Raw genomic sequence first — 6,080 nt, 5'->3', positions numbered from 1 at the left:
TTAGCTCCCTGGCCGGGGATTGAACTCATGCAGCAGTGGCTGCTAATAGCTTGATAGTGCTTTGACTTAACCCCTGCACCTCCAGGAAGGCCCAAAATTTTCCCTTTCAAGTCTATCTAATACACTTAGTACGAAATTTTCATTCATAAGCATAAATCTGATTGTTCATGCCACAGCAAATACAGCAAAGGAAACTAAGTCTAAAAGTCCAGGAAGGGTGGCCTCCCTGGTGGCGCAGGCAGTTGAGCGCAGTGTTGTGAAGCTGTCTGCAGCCTCTGCAGTGCCGGTTTGATCCCCACCTGCCGCGGAGCAACGCACAGGGCGCAGCAGACCGTTTCTGTCTCCCCTGCTGCTCCCCTCAGCAGTGTATTTCAGTCAGTCTGCCTGTTCTGCTTGCCGCTGTCTCTGGTGAATCCTCTCACCCTCCCACACATCTGGTCTGTACCCTGGTTTTCTTGTATAAATAAATAAATCATAAAAAAAAAAGAGTCCAAGAAGGAACTTGGGAGGAGGTGTGAAAGATGAACATGAACTAGGAAGAATTCTCCATGCAGAGGAAATTCTCCATGCATTTCAAAATAACTGAAGCAAGAAATTGTGCAGCTTATTTTGAAATATGTGCAGCTTATTTTGAAATAGGGAGCTCAGCGTGCCATGGGTGGAGAGAAAGAATGCAGTGGTTCAGAAGATGGAATTTAGGTTCTAGTGAAAGATAAAAATAGTTAAACAGAGGCAATGTATGGGTCTTCATCTTTTTTAAGAAGCTTATTATGTGGAGTTAGTGAAAAAATTTTATTTGGTAGCTGGAATGTTCAAATTGTCATTTAAAAAGCCCACTCCAGTTGAATGATGTATTAGTACATACAGGCAGCTATAGCTGAATACCAAAGACTGAATGACTTATGAGAAACAGAAATTTATTTTTCACAGTTCTGAAGGCTGAGAAGTCCAAGATCAAGCCAAAAAAGACAGCTTCAGTGTCTGGTGAGGACTCCCTTCCTAGGTACTAGATGACTGTTTTTAGGCAAAAGCTATAAGCTCCCATGGTAGAGGAGACAAGGAAAGTCTTTGCCAAGGACATATTCCCATTCATGAGCACCCCATGCACATGACAGAATCACCTCCCAAAGGCCTCCCTTCCAAACACCGCATACTGGGGATTAAATTTCAAAATACAAATTTGGAAAAACAAAAACTTCAGTTTACAGCAAATTATACAGGGATTTGGGGACCTGCAATCAAGGGTGGCATTCTTTTCTTTTGCAGGATATATGTTATTTTTTCACTTCTTTGTGTAAGGCACTGAGGAAAAATCTCAAAATAGGTAGGTACCAACATAGGTAAAATTCATGTTATTTTTTCTAATATTTTTATGACACAATTTAGATACACAGATTCAACAGCTTTCCTTGAAGTATAATTGGCATATAAACCACAGGTTTAATGGGTGCAATTTGACAAGTTTTCAAATATGTAGTTATGAAACATCAGCACAAGCAAAATAGTGAACAAATCCATCACCTCCAGTACAATGTAATGGAGATGTGGAGAGAGTATATATCCTGGCTTTGTTCTTGATCTTAGGTGGTTACTTGCAGTCTTATTCCAATAAATATATTAGTTCCAATATTTAATATAAAACCACCAAATTGAAGAAGTTCTTTTTGGCTCACAGTTTGGTAAGTTATTGTCAATGAATGTTGGAACACAATATTTTCAATTATATTGTTTCCTATTTCATTGCCTTCAACCCTGATTGTTTTTTCTTGTTTTTTAAGATGGACACAGCAGTGATGAGATTTGAGTTGCATTTTTTTCTAAGAAATCATTTTGTACCATAAATTCCCTCCTATATTCTGCTATAACTACCTCACAAATAATGCCATGTTTCCATTTTCATTCAGTTCAAAAAAATTTTAATTTATCTTTTGATTTTTTCCCAGAATCAAATTACTTAGAAGACATTTTTTCAAAAGTATTTTAATATTGTGCAGAAAATTGTATAATTGATTTCTTATGCCTTTCTCATGTGGGCAAAGGATGATTTTGTTTTACTTAGACACATTTCAATTTTATGGTACTGGTTTCATGGCACGTGTTCTGTGTACATAAAAAGTAATGTGTTCTGCTATTGTTGGCTAAAGAATTTTATAAATGTTAAATAGGTGAAGTTGGTCGATGGTGTTGTTCAAGTTTTCTATACCCTTATTATATTCTTTCCATATCTTTTGGTCAATTATTGAGATAGCAATGTTCACATGTCTGACCATAATTGAGGAATGGTCTGTTTATAATTACAGTTCTACAAGAACTAACATAATATCTACTGAAACTCCATTTTCATTTAAAAACTATGTTATTACTGTGGTTCACATTTGCTAACCTTTTCTGCTGAAATGACTATTCAGCCAGTGCATTTTATTTTTCATCTCAGATATTGTAGTTTTCAGCTCTAGAAAATCTAAAGATCTTCAACCTTTCTACTAGCTTCTTGAACTTATAAAATCATAAAAACTGCATTTTTGTGACCTGTTTGATATTTTCATTGTGTGTGTCACTTGTGAGCAGTTTCTTTGGTGAATTTTCTTTTCACTGAGCTTGTAGTTTGCTGCTTCCTTACATGAGTGCTAATTTCATTAAGTGTTAGTTAATGTGAACTTTGCCTTTTCAGATGTTGGGCTTTTTCATATTATTATAGATATTCCACAGATTATTCTGGATACAGTAAATCTATTTAAAATAATTTGATTTTTAGAGTTTTACTTTTATGGCTTTTTCAGAAGAAAACAGTAGATTTTAAGATTAATTTTCCCCACAATTGAGTGAGGACTTTGTCAGCACTCTAGCCAACAAACAAACAAATATTTTTCAGTAAGTAAATAAATCATCCATGAAATAAACAAACATAAAATAATATTTATATAAAATGTTACTTATTTTGTTTTTTGAGTCACAAATTATCTGTCACATATTCTTTATTTGTATGAATATGTGTATGTATGTGTTTTGGTTGCTTTTAGGCACTTCTTAAATATATATAAGACTTTTAACTTAAGTGATCTATTTGGTTCAAAATAGATCACAGGTGAAGTACAGCTCACAGGTCAGACTAATGAATACAGCTCTAACCAAGTGCTTGAATTTTGCAATTTGCTGTTTTAACTGTTGAAAACAGGTGTTGTTCTCTGCTGTGTATAAACTTTAGATAGTACTTCTTTCATTTCTTTTGGGTGGTTCTTTCTCTGTCTTTGGTTAGTTTCCTCATACATCATTTGTTCTTCAGCAGTCAGATGGTTACTTGAAGATCACAAGCTGTATGTCTTTAGATCTCTTCCGCATGCGGTCTTCCCTTTCAGAGCTCTGCCCTGGAAACTCTAGCTTCCTGGGCATTCTCCTGGCTCTCAACTACATCTCTTGAATGCGGTGAAATGCTGGACTCTATTCAGTCCCACTCCCTGTGCCACAACCAGTAAGATACGACATAACAGATTCAGTTGATCCGTCAGCCATTGCTCAGGTTTCATTAGCATTTGCTACCTACTTTTTAGATCTTGAATGTCATTCTGCCATGTATTTTGTTTACTTTATTTTTTCTAATTCCTAAGGTGGAAGGGGAATGGTTGCTATTATTTCAGTATTTCCCAAAGCTGAAGTGGCAGTATATAGAGTTAAATATGGAAGGTATTGAATTTTGTAAATGTATATATTCTTGTAACTGCAACCAAAGTCAAAATATAGAACATTTACACTGTGGCAGAAAATTTTTTTGTGATTCCTTTCAGTTAATCAACTCTTTGAGGAAACATAGCTGCATAAAATCTATGAAATTATCCTGTATGAGATTTTGTCTATTTTCATATTTATTTATTATTTATTTATTTATTCAATCATATTTTTATCAGTATAGATTTTGGCATTTTTATTTTGTATTTCATGTTACAATTGGATAATATTGTATTTCCTTTGCTGTTCAAGATTCTTCCAGCTTTGCCATTAGGAGTTCTTTGAGCTTCCTTCTGTATCTTTTTGACACATTTTTATTATTGGTTTTTTGCTTGTTTGTTTGTTTGTTTGTTTGTTTTTTTGGTATCATTGCTCTTTTGTGCTTTATCTTTTCCTTGTTTTGAAATTTCCTTATTTCTGGCTCTGAGCAATGCATGGGTTTATCTTGTTTGCCTTGAACCAGTCATGGTAACAGCCATTTTTTTCAAAATGTCATCATTCCTTTATTTTTTTTTTTATTTTATTTTTTTTTATTTTTTATTTTTTTTTTTTTTTATAGAGGCATGCTTTATTTATTTGTTTGCTGGTTTGTTTGTTTGTTTTGTTTATACATGCACTGGGTACAGTCAGAAGTGCGGGAGGGCGAGAGAATTCACCAGAGCCAGAGCGGGGAGCAGAGCAGGCAGAAGGACCGAAGTACACTGCTGAGGGGAGCAGCGGGCGGCAGGAGAGGTCTGCGCGCCATGTGGGACCTGCCTCTGGTGGCCGGGGAGCAGCCGGGGATCGAACCGGCGCCGCAGAGGCCGCGCGCAGCTTCGCAACCCAGCGCTCAACCGCTGCGCCACCGGGGAGGCCCCCATTCCTTTAAATAATGACATTAAAACCAAGATATTGTCTCTGGATCTATAATAATGTGCTCAGTATTATTGAAGTGCATATATCTAAGTGTCTTGGCTGACAGATTATGGAAATATATGTTTGTATACTAAAACATGGAAATATACACATCCATAAATATGTCTAGATTGATTCTTCTTTGTCCATATGTATGTGCACTACTGTGTTGTATATATGTATATGTGTGTATGTGTACATATGTATGTATGTATGTATGTATATAAAGGTAAACATGAGATGATACTGATGTCTCAATTCTAACTCTTTGCCACTTAACTCATTCCAGCCCTTTGTTTCTTTGTAACCTCCACTCCAACAATGATCAACCTGTTTTATACCATCCAATATGCACTTAACTTGATCACTCAATTCTAGCAGAGATGCATAGTGGTTTTAGAATAGATAACTCATAGCCTATAGAACTGCTGATAAAATAAAAAACAAAAAACACAGCCTACCAATTAGAATACAGCTACCTATATTTTCTTTTGCCTTAATCTTTGAAAATCTAGCCTTTTAAAAGTTACATAAGTGAGGTCACTTTTCTACAACCTCAGTGAAATTATTTCATACATTTGTAACTGAGATTCTTTTGTCACTGTACATTCCATCCTGGGATCCCTGTTCTCCTAAATGATTTATTTTTAAACTTGCATACTTTAAGATTCACTTTTTATACTGCAAATCTCTATGGATTTTGGCAAATTCATAGTACTGTGGTAGATAAACCTTGTTCATACAGATTAGATTTATTGTCCTAAAGAATCCCCTGTGCTTCGCCTACTCAATATTTCCTAGCCCTTAAACTCTGGAAACCACTCATCTTTTTGTTATCTGAATTTTTATCTTTTACAGAATTCTGTAAAATGTACATATTATCTAATATGTAGCCTTTCAACTGACTTCTTTTACTGAGCAATATGAATTTAAGATGTAGTGTTGTGTTTGTGTGGTTCAATACCTCATTCTTTTTAATTACTGAATAGTAGCCCATTGTATTATCATATATTGTTTATACATTCACAGATGGAAGGACAAATTGATTTTAGTTTTTGATGATTATAAATAAAGTTTTTACATTTGGTATTACCCCAAAATTCATACACTGAAGTTCACCATTCACTACACAAAATGTGACTATATTTGGATAGCCTTTAAAGAGGTAATTAAAATTAAAATTTTGCATATCTGATATTGTTGATACAAAATAACTATATATTTAATAAGAATATTATAGACAACTCATTTGCTTTATTTTCTGAATATTTATCATTGATTAGTCAGATGATTCTATCACTGTATTGGTGATAGTGCAATGAGAAAAGGTTTATGTCTCCTAAATTTTTTTTTGGTAGCATTACCATTATAAATAAAGCCTTTTAATTATGGTGTCCTCTCTGCCTTTAAAGAAAAATTAATAATAACTCATATTTCTAAAATTATTACTTTAAGTTTTTTGA

The sequence above is a fragment of the Talpa occidentalis genome, unplaced genomic scaffold (assembly GCF_014898055.3).
Source record: "Talpa occidentalis isolate TD23 unplaced genomic scaffold, MPIMG_talOcc4v2.1 talOcc4.2, whole genome shotgun sequence".
Taxonomy (NCBI): domain Eukaryota; kingdom Metazoa; phylum Chordata; class Mammalia; order Eulipotyphla; family Talpidae; genus Talpa; species Talpa occidentalis.
The sequence above is the reverse complement of the archived record's forward strand: the minus strand, read 5'-3'. Positions refer to the sequence as shown.